At 49.1% G+C, this 17,689-nt stretch overlaps 1 pseudogene; it reads left to right on the top strand.

Moving 5' to 3' along the window:
* The first annotated feature begins 8,765 nt into the window (after window positions 1-8,765).
* LOC111152466 lies at window positions 8,766-15,507 on the top strand (annotated as a pseudogene).
* Window positions 15,508-17,689: the final 2,182 nt, after the last annotated feature.

Below are 17,689 nucleotides of genomic sequence, written 5' to 3'. Positions count from 1 at the left end.
GAAAGCCCAAGCAGTTGGAAGTGAGTTGGCTGGGGGTTTCCGGCCAAATCTCACTAGCTTTCTGCCCAAATCAATATTGATTTGGGCAGAAAGCTCATGAGAATTGTCCAGTGTTTTGCCGTGATTCGGGCCGCGCTCACGCCTGCTGTTTAGAGTGCTTTCTTGCTACGTGCATGTTGTGACCATCTGGAAACTCAGGCTGGACCCGCTCGACTCCCCTGAGGGCCACAGCTGAGGGGAGCTTTCCAGGGCCAGAGTTGAGGGAGGGGCTCAGGCTGAGCCTCAGGCTCCATGTTGGTGTCCTGGTGGGACGCCGAAGGTGGGGGTGACCTCTGGGGGGCATCCTGGTTTCTCCCTGTCTGAGGGTTTTGTGCAGCTCCCAATGGCATGGATTCCTCCTGGCTGGCAGACAGAGTCCTGGCATTGGATCAGGGCTCCCCAGTCTGGAGGGTTAGGGGAGCCAGGCTGCTGGAGATGGAAGTCTGACAAGCCAAACTACGGTTAGGGTTCATGGCTAGGGACATGGCAGGCCTGATCTGCTGACACTGAGGCAGGATCACCATGGGGCTGTGTTCAGAGGAGTATTCAGATGGGGTGTCGGCCTTTGGGTTTATCGCCAGAAGGACCCTCAAAGTTGGGTATGGACTCAGGGGTGCATGCAGGTTTCTCCTTCTCTGAGGATTCTGCGCATCTCCATGGGCCACGGTTTCCTCCTTGGTGGCAGGCAGACTCCTGGGGTGTGGCTCAGGGATCCCCAATGTGGAGGGCTTGGGGGCCAGGCCTCTTGGGTGAAAGCCTGCAAATTCAACCCAGGTTTAGGATTAAGGCCTAGGGTCATGGCAGGCCCCAACTGCCAGCTATTAGGTGGACTCCCCAAAGGGCAGAGTAGAGGACACGCTTGGCCTGCATTCTGAGGCCATCTGAGCCTCGATTGCATCTGGTGTTCAGAGGGCTTTCTCGCAAGCTTTGGCCCATGACCACATGGGACCCCAGGACAGGCTGATGTGGCCCCCATGAAAGCCCCCACCGCCATAAGCTGGTTTGCCTGGGTACCCGACCAATTCTCACGAGCTTTCTGCCCAAAGCAGCATTCATTTGGGCAGAAAACTTGTGAGAATTGGCCATCATTGTGAGGCAATACCGGTCACGTGCCCACCACGTGTTGGGAGTGCTTTCTCACTAGGTGCATCTTGGGGACATATAGGACCATGGTCCTGGTCCAGGTGGCTTCCCTGTTGGCCATCAGGAAGGTGAGCTCCCAGGAGTCAGAGTTAAGGGACGAGGAGAGGCTGAGCCTCAGGCTCTGGGTTTGTAGCTCAGGGTGGTGCAGAAGGTGGGGTGACCTGAGGGGTGCATGAATGTTTCTTCTAGTCTGAGGGTTTTGTGCAGGTCCCAATGGCACGGTCTTCTCCTGGGTTGCAGGTGGAGTCCTGGAGTGTGGCTCAGGGGTCCCCAATTTGGAGGGATTGGGGGGCCAAACCTCTGGGGATGGGAGACTGACAACCTAAAGCAGAGTCAGGGTTTGGGGCTTAGTGCATGGCAGGCCCTATCTGGGGGTCTGATTAGAGAGTGTGATTGGAGAGTGTGGTTCAATGGGGTGTCAAATCCAGGATTGTGGCCCAGGAGGCCTCCGAGTATGGCAGTGGCCTCTGGGGTACATGAAATTTCCTCCCGCTCTAAGGGTTCTCTGCAGATCCAAAGGGCATGGTTTCTGCCTGGGCAGCAGGCAAACTCCTTGGGTGTGGCTTAGGGGTCCCCTATCAGGAGGGCTTCAGGGCCAGGCCTCTGGGGAAGGAAGCCTGAGAACCAAACCCAGGCACAGGGATAGTGTCTAGGGGCATGGTAGGCACACTGCCAGTGCGGAGGTGGGCTCCACAGAGGACTGAGTAGAAGAAAGACTTGGTCGGCATTTGAAGGTGATCCTGCAGGATTCCCAGTCCCACTACCCCCATGTCTGAACAATGGGGGGCAGGTGCAACTACATTTCACTCAATTTATATGTTCGGGCTAAAAATCTAGTAGTGGGATTGCTGGGACATAGGGTAGCTCTATTTTGAAATGTTTATAAGTTCTGGACAGTCTGCAAGATGGATTCCATCTCAGGAGTTCTGACTCCCATCATCACCAGGCCTCTGGAGTTCCCTCATTGGACACAATGGCAGTTGAATGTTGAATGGATATTCCCCAGGGCAACACTGGACTAGCCAGTGTCTGCAGGGTGTGCCCCCAGGCCATCTGACGTGGCCCAGGGACCATGAACAGTTCTGAACCCAAGTCGAGGTGTCGGCTGAGCTGCCTTACCTGCACATAAATAGCAGTGCCTGGCTCAAGCTTTCACCACAACTGCTGAGCCGGCTTAGTGAGGATGTTGCCTGGGACACTAGCACCATGGGACACTGTTAGGGCACTCGGAGTCCACAGTGAAGTCACGCAGTGTGACAAGGAATTCTACATCAGGATAGATGGTGCAAGGTATCATTTCCCAGCAAACATGATGAGAACATTTCAATGACAGAATAGTAAGTAGTTCAACCGACTCTCTATGATGGCAGTGATGGGAAAAGTGAACAACGGGGTCAGAAAGGGGAATGGGAGTTCTCAGAAGCAGGCTGGAGTCATCAGGGAGTAGGGGGTGCCTTGTGGAGGAAGGGACCAGGAGGCTAGTCACAGGTTCCAACAGGGCAGCGTCAGGGTGTGAACTGGGCCTGACCCAGGACCCCCGGGGACACTGGGGGCAATCCAGCTCCAGAGGCTCCACAGAAATGCCAATGCGCCTGAGCAGAGGCTTCCTGGTCTGTCTTCTTGGTTCCTAGGTGTGGCTCTTTCTCAGATGCTGGAGGCTATTGATTTTTCTTTGTTTTCCTCTGAGCTGCACTATTTTGTGTGGATTCAGGGTTGTTAGTTGACACAAATTCTTCCTGCAAAGAAGGGCAAAAGAAGCCATCCTTGTTTCCTAAGTAGACCCTAATAGCTTCCATAGTCATTGCCCTTTCTCGTGCCCCTGGGCCTTCACGTACTCTCCAAGCATGAGATTTCAGAAAACATCTTCTATTCTTAACAGGTTGAAAACATTAGTTTGGTTTTCAAAAAATTCAACAAAATCACACTTTTCATCATCTCTCCCAGGATCTGTAAACACTGAATGTCCAAGGTTTGGCAGTGAAGGAAGAATGGGCTTTGTAGTGGGGTTTGGGGCACTGTTTCCTCACTGCTGTCTCCGTGTGGACACTCTCTAGATAGCATGTGGTCCACTATTTTCTGATTTACTGGATTCAAGGGAGAATAGGACCGAAGAAAGTTGGTCCCTGAATTCCTTGGCTCCTGAAATCCATCCTCTCATTTATGAGCAGTTTTCCAAATGGAGTATCTCTTAACTAGATATTAGGGTTAGGGTCAGGGTCAACTTACGTACATTAACTTGGGACAGCTCTTGGCAGGTCAATCTTACCTGCTAAGGGGTTTTGGAAAAATTACAATGGAAGAGGATATAGTCACCAAAGCACCGAGCACGTGACCTGTCTCCGGAAATAGGTCCCTACACATAATGATGGTTTCATCTTAGTGGAGGACAAGGGGGTGGTCCTCTAGGGACTTGGCCGGTAGCATCTGTGGCCAGCTAGTCATCACCCTCCCCCCGACAGCCACACCCAGATCAGCCCATCCTCCACTCTGCTCAAGGGCAGCAAACAGATGGACCAGATGCAGGTGGGACTCCCTCCTGTCAGGCATGGCTTGCTTCTGACTGGTAGAGAAGTGGGCCAGCTCCCATGCACATGATGACGTGTTCCTTTGGTTCCTTGCTATCAGCCTCCCCTTTCTGTCCCCCTGGTCCTGAACCCTTAGCTCCTGGGAGAACCTGGCTTTGCAGATTTCTGTTGACATTTCGAGGTGTACATCTGTGTTGCCTTTGTTCCCTGTCCTGGGGTCAGAAATGAAGGTGGGAAAGGCAGCCTATTCTGAAAGCAGCCAAAAGAAAGACGGTGCTCTGCCCCCGGCACCTCGGGTTTGAAAGCAATAGCCCACTACATTGTACTTCAGGTTCTACACAATCAGCTTTAGGGACTCACGGATGCATGTGACATGAAATTGTACTGAAAGAAATCTCATTACTGAAATTTCCCTCCTGGAAGACAGTTTAGGGACACTGCCCCTCGACCATGCTGTCATTTCTGGTCTGGCCAATGCCCAGTCACACAGACATGTGTAGCCACACAAGGGCACAGCCATGACATCCTCCTGGAGCACCCCTGGTCCCCCTGCCCCCCAAATATGGCCAAACCTGCACACCCCCAGTCCTCTTGAGTGTCCCCTGTCATGCCACTTGTCACACAAGGCTGTCATTTGTTCTCTCTTGGGCTGTCCCTTCTCCTTGAAGTAGATCTCACTGATACCTGGTTGGATGGCCGGTGGATGAGTGGTTTCGGGATCTTTTGCCCTGGAACAGCAGGCGCCCTTCAAAACCCTGATGGACAGGGGGAATCTCTGTCCCTCTGTGTGCCCCCAGCCTCGGTGGAACCTAGTGTCCAGGATCAGGGACTTGGGAGTCCTCTCAGATGAAGTTTGTTCTGTGGAGGTGGCTTCCATATGAGATCACTATGCAACCACATTGCATGGCCATTCCTGTGGGGCAGAAAGCGCACTACTGTATTGTAGCCTCCTTGCACCCTGTGGCTACCAAAGAGGAAACACACGCTCACCCTCACACGTTCACACTTACACCTCTGTTTCTGAGCATCACTACCATGGAAATGACAGTGAATTCCCGTTGGGTGGCTGACCTGTAGCCATGACATTCAAGGAGTCAAGAGAGGAGGATGGAGATAGAGTTCTGGCTAAAAGAATGGAAGTCCTTGCCTCTGGGGGTGAAGAAATTAGATTTGATGTAGAAGGTACTACATTCTATTCAAAGAAGGAACATGATCCTAGGATTTTTTTTTAAGATTTTATTTGACAGAGAGAGATCACAAGTATGCAGAGAGGCAAGCAGAGAGAGAGAGAGGAGGAAGCAGGCTCCCCGCCGAGCAGAGAGCCTGATGCAGGACTCAATCCCAGAACCCTGAGACCATGACCTGAGCTGAAGGCAGAGGCTTAACCCACTGAGCCACCCAGGTGCCCCGTGATTCTAGGATCTTTGAGACCAGGGATCGGCATAGACTTTTCTGGAAAGTCTTCTGTAAAGATTTTCTGTTAAGTGTTATAGTCCATGTGGTGTCTCCTGCAATGACTGCAAAGCACTCTTGCTTTGAAAGCAGCCACAGGCCATCCATAACTAATGTTCCAGACACACTTGATTGAGAGAATATGGGGGGAGCTCCATTTGGCCCATGGTGGTAGTTTCCCACACCCCAGATCTGCAACATGATGGATGATGGGGGAGAGGGCTCTTCTTTTCCAGTGGCAGAGTGGGAAGACACTGGGATCCATTCTGCCTGACACCGGCCCCTGCACTTGAAAGGAAAAAAAGATGATAGTGAGATTGGTCAACAATGAAGGCCTCAGGAATTCCCTACCACCCCCCATTTCTCTGTCAGCCTCGAGCTTCCCACAACATGTTTGTCTGTGGTTGAATTCCATGTATGTATTGTTTGGCTGAGTCTGTCCCCATAGCCTGCAAGTCTATCTTGAAGATGCTCATCTTGTTCAGGCGAAGACCACAAGCACATTTGGGGTTCTCATGAGTTAGCAGAGGATCTAGCATGTGTGGGCTTCAGGATGAGTCTGATTGAGCCCTCAGCAATGTTATGGAGCACCTGGATTCCTGGGCCCTGTGTGTCACCTGGCCTAGGCCACTTGTGCAGTCGTGATAGATAAGCCCCTGGCCTGGGGCTGACTAGAGGTCTATAGGTCTATAGGCTGAGACTTAAACTTCATCCCCCCTTATTGGCTGGGACCAGGTCACATGCCCATTTATGAGCCAATTCCTAGAGCCAGGAAGTGGAGATGTGGAGATTGGCACAGGTTTTTAGAATCTCTGTTGTAATGACTTTTCTAATGGCCATGGTGACAAGATCTTCTGTGATGCATCTGTTAATAAAATGAGTATTAATTTATGATAGTAAGTGGTTAAAGGTGCTATCTTAGCACCTAGCACCTCAGTCCCAGCACCTCGGTACTGCTGTACTACTCTGCAGAGACAATGGCTGAGAATGAACAAGATGGATGGAAACTCATCTGGAGTCCACAGGGAAGGGGGTGTGTGTGTGTGTGTGTGTGTGTGTGTGTGTGTGTGTGTGTGTGTAGAGGGTTAAGCTGTAGCTCTGGCCAAGCTGTAGCTCAAGCTTATCTAGGTTCAAGAAGGTGTGAGGAATCCTGGTGTTTCTGCGTCCATTATTTTGTAGATGGAAAATATGCCTTTTGCATGGAGTATGGCAAGACTTGTTCTGAGCATTCTCTAGTTGGTATGGAAGTCGGGGAGAGGAGAACCCTCCATGTGCTAGGATAGGCATGAGAGGCTGAGTGTCTCAAGACAGTGTCTCACTTTCACAGGGCTCACTGGGAGCCTACACATAGGAATGATGAGGACACGGTTTTGTTCTGAGGATGGATTCTTGGAAGAATGTGGTGCCCTGTGTGATCCCGGGCAGGGGACAGACCTGGAGTCCACTGTAGAGCTACTTCATGGGAGTGGTGGTTATCCGTAGCATCCACTTCATGAGATGTCTATCCTTTATTGAGTTCTGGGTGTGGTTTCTGTGACTGTGTCCTGATGGCTGGAATTTCCAAGGGGTGGGATTTTTCGGCTTCACTGTAAGAATTGGTCCACCGGAAGTGGACAAGTCCCGTTCTGCTGCTGAGAAGTGTGTCTCTAGTGGTTGGAGTGTGTATTACAAGCCTAGAGGCCAATGGTGAGGTGGTTACAGTGGTCAGCAGGCTATTGTTATTGTTATTGTTATTGATGATTTATATGGGTGAATTCCATAGGATGAGACATTAGATCTTATGGCTAGGGATCCTCATTAAGTGCCCATCAAGGGTTCTTTTTCTGAGTTTCATATTCAATATCTTTTTATTGCGTCTGATAGTCCTCCTTGTACTTGGTATTCCAATGAGCAGTGCATTACAACATTGCCTACATTTTACTCGTGTGTTGATGAGGATTTGAGAAAGGAAAATGTTGTCAGTGCTTCCACAAATTGTACACTGGAACAGCCAAATAATAAAATTTTATTTTTGGCACAAAGTAGGATGTATCCTGCTGTGATTCTTAGTTTACAGCAGGGGAGGGGGCCTTCTTTAAGTATTGGTAATGAGTACCATAGGCCTTCCTAGGGAACATTATCAGATTCTATTGGAGACTTGGTCTTTGTGGAAGAATCAGGAGTTGACCAATTATGTGTCACCTATTTCATTTTCCATGAGCAGTTCCACAATATTTGGGTTCACACCTCTACCATTGTGAAATCATCCCAACTTTGGCAGCCACTCACCCTTCTCTGCCAAGGGTATGTTTGAGCCAAGACAAAAACAAATTCTCGGTGACTGGGAGACCCCGGGATCAGAATGCTGTTGGTATGGAGTTACTGAGATCTTAAATTCTAAATGAGCTCCTGACACCCAGATGAAAGGCATTTCAGATTTAGAAAGTTCAGATAGGAATTTTGTGTCCATGATGGCAACTGAAGAAAATGTGTCATCTCTAAACCTAACCTAACCCCTAACTTTTCTTTTTAATTTTATTTATTTATTTGACAGACAGAGATCACAAGTAGGCAGAAAGGCAGGCAGAGAGAGAGGAAGGGAAGCAGGTTCCCCGCTGAGCAGAGAGCCCGATGTGGGACTTGATTCCAGGACCCTGGGATCATGACCCAAGATGAAGCCAGAGGCTTTAACCCACTGAGCCACCCAGGCGCCCCCCTAACCCCTAACTTTAACGGTGAAACATAACCTGGCCTTAATGCCCAAACTGGAACCCTGAATCCAAAACTTGAAATTGAACCTGAAGCCTCAACTCTGAACCTGAGCCCTGGACCCAAGCCCTGAACCACGAACCCAAACCCTAAACCAGAACTCTGAGCCATGAACCCTGACCCCAAATCCCAGCATGAACCCAAACCCCAAATTTGACCTTGGACTTTATCCCAGAAGTCCTGAGTCTGAAAGCCTAAATCCGAAACCTAAAGCCCTAAACTCTAACTGTTCCCTTGTCCCTCATTCTAAATCCTCGCACTGACGCTATCCCTAAAGCCTGATCTAGAACTCTGGATGAAACCTGAACCTGAACCCAGTTGAAACCCTCACCACACTTTATTTATGCATTCACCACTGATGGATATTTGCAGTTTCTACTTTTTGATTGTTGTGAACACTGTTTGGACTGAGGGCTAGGGCTAGGGTCTTGGATTGGGGTCAGGGCCAGGATTGAGAGCAAGTTCAGATCAGAGTGTGTGTCTGCATCAGGGCCAGGGTCATGTTCATTGCCACTGTTTTGGTCAGGGACTGTTGTCATTCCATATTGTTTCCAATTCATTGTTTCTTAGCTATTTCTGGAGAAGTTGGGGAGTGTTGGGCTCCATGCAGCTTGAATTTCCTGAATGAAATGGCTCCAGCTGGACCCCGGGAGGGAGCAGGTGCTTCCATTGAAGGGTGAGCTCCCCTAGTCCTGCGCTGCCCTCCACCGCCTGCAGAGGGTGCAGGACGCCAGCTCCCACCCTGAGCCTGGCCTGTGCAGCCACAGCTGAGACAGGAGTCAGGCCTACTTGGGACTGCTCTGGAGATTTCTGGAGGACATGTGGCCACTCCCACGCTGACAGAACAAGCTGGGGAGGATGTGGTTCCACATCCACACTGAGAGGACCCACCGTGGAGGACGTGGGGCTGTGTCCACACTGACAGCAGTCTTGCCCCCTCAGGACCTGCTGCTGGAGGAGGTGAGGAGAAGCCCGCCTGAGTGGGGACTGGCGAGGGCGTGCGTGGTCTCAGTACCCCACAGAAGAAGGGCATGATGTGTAGACACTGGGGCTTCTATGGTTTTGTGTGTGGTGAGGTGGCCTCCTGCAGTGCTGTTTGTGGGACTCTGGGGTCCCCCGTTTCTGGGCTAGGATGTGCACCCTGGGTCCTGCATCTGTGTTTGTGTGCATGCGAATTCGGTTCCTGGGGCTCCTGAGACAGTCTGCAGTGAGGGAGCGGCCGCCCGCCTCGGAGCTCATGCTCCCCCTGCCTCAGCCCTGCAGGGTCCTTCCCATGTCCACACCCACGTCAGGTTTGGTCCAGAGTCTGGAAGTTCAGAAGCAACAGTGCGGACTGTGTAGACAGCTTTGGGGAGAGGAGGTATTTTCCCAGTGTCAGTTCTTCCTTGAGCACAGAGTGTCTTCCCATCTCCTGTGTCTCCCTCCTTGTCTGTCATCAGTGTCCCACAGCTATCAGAGGACAGGTCTGTCACCCCCTTGGTTCAGGGAACTTCTAGGTATCTTGTTCTTTTGGATGCAGTATTAAATGAGATTGTTCTCTGTATTCTCTTTCTGATGGTTCCTTCGGAGCACATAGAAATGTAATTGATTTGTGTATATTGATTTTGTTCCTTGCAAGTTTCTTGAATTTATTAGTTCTGTTTGCCTTAAACTCAAACTGCCAGTTATTTGACCAGCAGAATGGTTTTAGTTGGGAATAGCAGCGAATGGCAATCTGGGATGACCAAGCTATGGGCACATCACAGGCAAGTGCAAGAAACAAAGGAGAGGAACATTATTTTGTGGAGGTGGAAGAAGTTGAGAGGGTTGCTTGGAAAGAAAGTCCCCTGGAGAAAGGCAGGGGGTCAGGGGGATGGAGGATTCTCACCAGCCCAGCTGTGGGGATGGTGGATTTCTTGTAGCAGATGAACCCTCCAGCTGCCCATGTGGGGCCTGGAACAGATGAGTCTCTCCCATGGGGGATTGTAATGTGGGGTCTGTAATGGGCACTGAGCACCAGGCGCCCCCTTCCAGCCTCCCCTTCTGGTATCCCCAGTCCACTTTACAGAGGCTTCCCTTCATGCTTTTTCACAGTTCTAACCAGGTTGTGGTGGAGTGTTGTGGAGAATTGGAATTCCGAATCCTACTGCTTCTACTTCACCCAAGACATGGGGGCACCCGATTTAATCCTCCCACGAGTCTCTTGTTAACATGTGGCCTCCTCCAAGGGTGAGTGGCCTCTCCACAGTGGGTGAACTGGATCTGGGAGGGCTTGGCCTCCATCCCAAAGTCTGATGTCCTCTCTGCTTCTGCGATGTGGTGCTAATGTGGATAAGTTTCGAAGAGTCATTTACTCTGCAGTGATTTTAAATCTGCAATAACTTGTCACAGCAGCACAAATATGCTTCATCTTCACACTCAGACTACCCAGCTGTCATTCCTTTACCACGTTTGCCACTTCCACAGGCTACTTCGGTGCATTTTACCCCAAACAGGGACAGTGTCCCACGGAACCACCACATAACACCAAGTAAGAAAATCACGAAGTTTCCCACATTTGAACCCAGACCACAGGCGCACTTCAGCTGTCACCACCTGCACAATGGTCTGAAATGTCTTCTCCATTTGGATCTAGTTTTCTTCTGGAATTTCTTCCGGGACTTTCCCTTATTTGGGCAACCTTAATGGACTTAAGGAGCACAGAAGTTTCCCATCTGAGTGGTATTTCTGTATGGCTTATGTCACTGGGGTTGTTTTCTGTGGACACAACATCCATCCACATTGTGACATGGATCAGTCGTTCATTCACTTTTTCACAGTGACTGAACATAAGAACATTGACCCCTTAAAGCATTTCAGGTACACAATTCTCTGGCCTTAGCTGAGATCCCACAGTTATACATCATTCTCCAGAATTTTCTCGTTCTCCCCGAGGGAGCCTGTATGCATAAAACACCAACTCCCTGTTGTCCTTTCCCCTACGCCCACTGCAGCCACACCCAGCTTTGTGTCCCAGACACCTCATCCAAGTGGGATCATACAGCATCTGTCCTTCTGTGACTGGCTGACTTCACTCAGCGTAATGACTTCCACGTTCAACCCATGTTGTAGCCTGTGTCAGAACTCCCTTCGTTTTTAAGCCTGAATCTTGTTCCATGGTGTATAAACCACATTTTGTTTATCCATTTATCTGTCAGTGGACACTTGGGTGGCTCCACCTTTTGGCTGTTCTGAGAAATGCTGGTCTAATATAGGTCCTTCTACTTTCAATTTTGGTGGGCATATAGGCTGCAGTGGAATTCTGTGTTTAATATTTTAAGGACCCACCATATTTTTTCCCACAAAGGAACCATTTAACTTCATTCCTTCATAGGGCAGAACAAGATAACCATTTATGGATCTACCTCATTATGTTTATTCTTTTCCCCATGGATGGACATTTGCATATGTCATTTGCAAAAGGACATCCATTTCCCCGTGGATGGACATTTCTGGTTTTTGCCTGTTGTGAACACAGCTGCTATGAATATTCCTGTACATTTTTGTTTGAGCCAGTGTTTTCAATTTGGGGGGTATATATCTAGGAGTACATTTATTGAACCCTATGGTAATTCTGCTTGGATCTATTTGAGTAAACGCCAAACTATATTATATGTAGACTGCACCATTTTTTCACAAGTGAGGTTTAAGGGTTTTAGTCTCTCAACATCCTTTTGTTATTTTTCATTTTCTCGATCATAGTGATTCTACTTGTGTAAAAGGACATCTAACTGGTTTAAATCTTCATTTCCATAAAGACTAATTATGTTTAACATCTATTCATGTGCTTTTCACCATTTGTATGATTTCTCTGGAGAAGGGTCTATCCAAGTCCTTTGTCCATTTTAAGAATGGGGTTGTCTTTTTGTTGAGTTGTAAAAGCTCTTTACACATTCTGGGCAACAGACACTTATTAGATAAATAATGTACAAATATTTCCTTCCATTCTGGGGGCTGTCTTTACACTTTCTGGATAGTATCTTCTGATGTACAAATATTTTTAAAATTTTTACCTTTCTTTTTTTAAGAGTGAGTGAGAGAGAGTATGCAAGTGGATAGGGGCAGAGGGAGAAGGAAAAAGAATCTTAAGCAGGCCCCACACTCAATGTGGAGCCTGATGCGGGGCTCAGTCTCATGACCTTAAGATCATGATGTGAACCAAAATTAGGAGTTAGATAGTTAACCAGCTGAGCCATCTAGGAACCCAGGACAGATTTTTAATTTTGTGGATATTATTTTATCTATTTTTTCTTTCCCTTCTTATGCTTTGGTGTCAGTTCTAAAAGCATTGCTAAGTCCAAGGTCATAAAGATTTATCCCCATTTGTTTCTTCTAGGATTTATAATTTTACCTCTTACATTTAAGCCTTTAACTTATTTTGAGTTAATGTGTATATGTGGTGTGAGGTAAGGGTCCAGTTCCATTCCTCTGTACATGGATAGTCAATTGTCTAGCACCCTTTGTTGAAAAGACCATTCTGTTTCCCCAGTATAATGTTGTCCACCCTTGTCAAATTTCAGTGGACCATAGATAAAGGGGCTTATTTCTGGGCTTTCAGTTAAATCCCACTGATCTGTATGCATCCTTTTAAAAAAATGTTATTTTATTTATTTAAAATTTTTTGTAAATTTAAAACCAATTAATTAACATATAATGTATTATTTGTTTCAGGTTGTGTGCATACCTTTACAACAGTATCACAATGTTTTATTTACTGTTGCTTAGTATTAAGATTTGAACTTTGGAATTATGACTTTTCACCTTTGATTTTCTTTTTCAGGGTGGTTTTGGCTAACTTGTGGTCCCTTAAAATTCCATATGACTGTTATGATTAGCTTGTGCATTTCTTCCCAAAGGCCTTTATGAAATTTCTTGGGAGCATATTGAATTTCCACATTGCTTTGTTACTGTTGCCACCTTATCGATAGTATGTCTTTTTATCACCATGGGGTGTCCTCAGATTTATTTAGGTTTCCCTTACTTTCTTTCAGCAATGTTTTGTAATTTTTGGTGTACAAGACGTATACCTTGATTTCACCTATTCCTAAGTATTTTGTCCATGTTGATATTCCCTAAAATGGAATTGTTTTCTTAAATTGCTTTTTGGATGATTCATTGTTAGTGTATACAGGTATGAGAGATTTTGGTGTGTTGACATTTTGTCCTGTAACTTTGCAGAATTAGGGAACTGGCTGTGATCATTTTTTTGTTGATTCTTTAGGGAGCTCTCTATATAAGATGATGCCATCTCTGGTCTCTGAATAGACCTAGTTCTACTGTTTCCTTTCACATGTGGGTTCCTTATTTCTTGCCTTATTGTTCTGGGTAGAACTTTCAGTGCAATACTGAGCAAGGAGTGAAAGCCAGCATGGTGGGCTTGTTCATGATTTCAGAGTAGAGCTGTCAGTCCTCAAAATTGAGCACAGTGTTTGATTAGGGTTAGAGTGGGGTTAGGGTTAGGGCTTAGGTTTAAGGTCTCCCTGTCCTCCGCTGTACAGAGTCCATTCTTCTCCAGTAACTAGCAGAGTGATCTTTTCAGAACATAACCTTTGAACCTCTCTGTGATCTGCTCCCTGTTTCTTGTCCTCTCTAGCCTTTCCTCTCCCACCATATCCTTGCCACCCCTGTGGGGCTCCCAGGTGTGTGGTTGTCCCACATGTGCCTCGGGCCTGACTCCTGGCCTTTACATTCTCTCTGCCCTCTGCCAGGAGCATTCTTCTCTCCCTCTGCTTCATGTCTAGCTTGTTCCCCTGTTGGCTGGACCTGGACTTGCCCCCCAGTGAGCTGACTCATGTCTGTCGGCTGTGTGTGGCCTTATCCCCTGTTTAAATGTACTGCCCACTTTCCCTGTGTGAGTGATTTACTAAGCTGCCAGGTATGGGGCAGGCGCTGGGAAGTAGCCTTAGTGCCTGTGTGAAAAAAATTAGTCCCAGGGCACCTGGGTGGCTTAGTCATTAAGCATCCTCCTTTGGGTCCGGTCATGATCCCAGGGTCCTGGGATCGAACCCTGCCATATTGGGCTCCCTGCTCAGTGGGGAGCATGATTTTCCATCTCCCACTCCCCCAACCTGTGTTCCCTCTCTAGCTGTCTCTCTCTCTCTGTCAAACAAATAAATAAAACCTTAACAAAAATCCATCTCAAAGGGACTCACCACCCTTGATGACAATGGGGGAGCTGCTGTCCCCACAGGTAGTCCCCTCAGAGAGACAAGACTTCCAACTTCTTGGAGCCTGGGAGATGAAGACCTGGACCTGGAATCATGGCTGGGACCTTAGTAAGCCCCCTCTTCTTCCAACCTTCCTCTTTCCCCTTCCCTGCCCATGGGTTGGACCTGATTCCTGATCTGGGGGAGTTCAAGGGTGACCACTCCTAGGAATAGCAGTGGTTGACTGATGGACCTTGTCAGCAAGAGGCCCAGTAGCCTTCAAGGGAGTACAGCTCTGTGGGGGCCAGCGACAGCCCCCTCAAAGCAAAGTGGGGCAGGAGACCAGCCCTGCTGATTCTAGCCAGTCTGTAGGCCATAGAAAGGAGGCTGTGCCCAAAGGTGCTCCACTCCTGGCAGGTGGGGACAGGACCTGTAGGGGGTTGGCCAGCGAAGGGCACCTGCAGGGTTTGCCTGGGAGCTCAGCACAGAAAGAGGGTTCCTGGCTCCAGCATGCTGGCTGTGGGGTTGGTTTCCCATCTCTGAAGCCTCAGTCTCCTCTTTGTATGATGGGGTGCTGATGGCCCCCATTTCTGGGAGCAGAAGGTAGGGAGACCCCATAAGCAGACTTGCTCAGGACAGGCTGGGAGAGTGGCTGTAGCTTAAAGCAGCCTAGGGCCTGCCCCGTGAAGAAGGTGCACACGTCCATGGCCCCCAGCTCTGGGGTCCTGCTGCCAGTCTCTGATACTGACCCTCCTCCCACCTTGTCCCTCATCCCTGTAGATAGGTGGTCTTCTTGGAGCTGTCCCTGCAGAGGGCAGAGAAGCCCATCATGGTGGGACACAGGTTCACCTACTAGGTCGTCACCGACCAGCGGGCTGCCAGGTCCTCCCCATGGGAGGTCTGGAGGGTGGTGTTCTTCGAGGTCCCTGACACCCTGAACTGGCAGGATGTGTCCATGCAGCACATGGAAATGGTTAGTCACTTCTGTGAGCGTCCATGAGTTGGACGACCTGGTGTGTGTGGATGTGGACATGAAGTTCTGCAACCATGTGGGCATGGTGATCCTGTCCCCCTTTTGGCACCCTGAACCTCAGTTTCTACCAGGCTGAAGGTAGAAGACTTCAGCTACCAGCGCCAGCCACAGTCCCAGGCCCACATCCCCAGGGACCAGGGTGATGTTTACTACATGGGGGCCTTTTTTGGGGGGTTGGTGGTGGGTTGACTGACCTTGGCCTTCACCCAGTGATGGTGGTTGACCTGGCCAATGGGATCAAGGTTGTGTGGCATGACAGGGCCACTTGAACAGGTACCTGTTGGACCACAAGCCCACCAAGGTGCTATCCCCAGAGGACCTGTGGGACTCGCAGTGGCTGGGCTGTCCCCTGGAGGACCTGTGGGACCTATGGTGGCTGGGCTGCCCTCCCCGCCCTTCATGAAGAAGCTGAGATTCAAGCTGTGCCCAAGAATCACCAGGACATCTGGGACTCATGAGGGGCTGTCCCCATCTACATCAGGGGGTGCTGTCCTGAGCAGAGCTGAGAAAGCCGGTTCCTACTTCTGTCCCCTTGAGGGAGACCATGGAGTCCAGCCCTGCCCACACGGGCATTTCCAGGGCCCCAGCTGCACCCACACACAGGAGGCCTGCCTGGGGACACAAGTTCCTCTCTTTGTGGTCACTGTAGTTTGATAATTTCTGGGTCATTTTCAGCTATGAATGGCTCCAGTTTTATGTCAGATGATTTCTGTGTCCATGCTGAGCAACCATCTTTAAAAAGAACAGTCAAGGGAAAAAGTTTTCTTCCAGGTTCTAGACAGACACTGCCGGTGGGGGTGGGTATGGTCCTGCCTGGAGCCAGGATGGCCTCTGGTCGAGTCTTCCCTCCCAGTCCCTGCACCTTGCTGGGGCCATGGGGCTTCAGGGGCAGGGGTGCACCAAGCTTCCTCTCAGACATTCAGTCCTCTGACAACCAGAGGCCTTGGCTGTGGCCGCTAGCTCAGCCTCCAAGAGCATGGAGCCCTCTGAATTATGTGCAGTTTCAACCTTGGTTTTATTTTTTATTTTTAAATTTAATTTAATTTTTAAAATTTAAATTCATTAGCCAACATATAGTACAAAAATGGATTTAATGTAGTGTTCAGTGATTCATTAGTTGCCTGGAACACCAGTGCTCATCACAACGTGTGCCCTCCTTACCACCTGTCACCCAGCTACCCCATCACCCCACCCCCCTCCCTTCTGTCAGTGGGGCCAAGTCCCCTGGCTGGGGCTCAGGTAGCTTCCTACATGTTCCACCTGCCTCTCCCTGGCTCCCCCAGCCATGCACAGCCCTATGCTGCTTCCCAGCAGAGGGCGGTTTTAACCAAGGTCAGGAAGACAGCATGGATTTTACTGACTCCACCAACTACCAACCCCTGCCCACTCCCCACCCCCCCAACCCACCCCCTGCCCAGGGCTGCAAGAGAGGAAAGTTTTCTTCAGCTCCTTTTAAGTTCCCTGGCTGGGTCTGGAAATTGACAAAGACAGAGGAACAGGAGAAAAGCTGGTAAAGTGTATTGATTTTTTTTTTTTTGCTGGGAGCCTCACAAGAACATGGAGACCAGCAGAGGCAATGGAAGCCTACAGTTCTTCTATGTTTTAGGCAAAGAAGCAATAAATGTGTGAAGAATTGAGAGTCACAAGTGTTTGAGCTGGGGCTGGTAAACTGTAAAAAAGTAACTAGGAAGATAAAGGTTAGTTTAACCAGGTTTGTTTCTCTAGCCTTTGTGGCCCAAAATTCCTTGACTCTGGTGATAAGCATGTCCTCCCTGCTGTCTGGGGAGAGAAGGTGCCACATGGCAGTGTTCTGACCTGCTTCAGGGAAGGAGGGCGGATGATTGGGGATCAGAGGAATCTTCCTGCTTCTGCTCTATGGAAAATTCTTTCAGTTTCTATATTTAAGTTGCCAAGGTGCCATATTTGGGGCAGTGTATCCTGACCCTCACTGGCTTGGTGCTACACTCTATCTCCTCCTAGTGTCCTGGACACTGAATGCGCTACTGTGGAGACCGCCCAGCCCTGGGGCAGCCCATTGTCCAGGGAGGCACCTGCCTCCAGGGGAGGGTTGCCTACAACTTCCCATACAGGTGCCCTGTTGCTAAGAGTGGCTACCCTTCCTCGGGGAGATTGGGTGAGAGTGTGAGATCTTACTTTGAGAAACTGACTTCATTTCCTGCAAATGATCCAGTAGTGAGATCACGCAGGAGTACTATTTTTAGTATTGGGGGAAACTCCATATTTTTCCCAGCATGGCTGTGCCAACCAAGATCAATTCTGGATGATTTTACCTATAAACCGGAGATTTTCCAAGATCCTCTCCAGCAGATGGAGAACATGAGGAGAACATTTTCAAGGCCTTGCAAAATATACTAACCATAGAAACAAACCGGTAACTCAGAAACTATTGAAATGAAGAACCGGTTCTCCTTCCATGTCTGGCTAGTGTGCTGGTCTGTGGCTCAATCCCACCGCGGGCAGCTGGAAGGTTAACTTCCCAGGTTGGCTGCCACTGAGATGGCTACTGTTTCCAGAAATTCTTTGGGGTGTGGCCGGGTTTCCCCACCTGTGCACAGATCAAGTTG

The sequence above is a fragment of the Enhydra lutris genome, unplaced genomic scaffold, assembly GCF_002288905.1.
Source record: "Enhydra lutris kenyoni isolate GAN:26980312 unplaced genomic scaffold, ASM228890v2 scaffoldscaffold28, whole genome shotgun sequence".
Classification (NCBI taxonomy): Eukaryota; Metazoa; Chordata; class Mammalia; order Carnivora; family Mustelidae; genus Enhydra; species Enhydra lutris.
The sequence above is the reverse complement of the archived record's forward strand: the minus strand, read 5'-3'. Positions and strand labels throughout refer to the sequence as shown.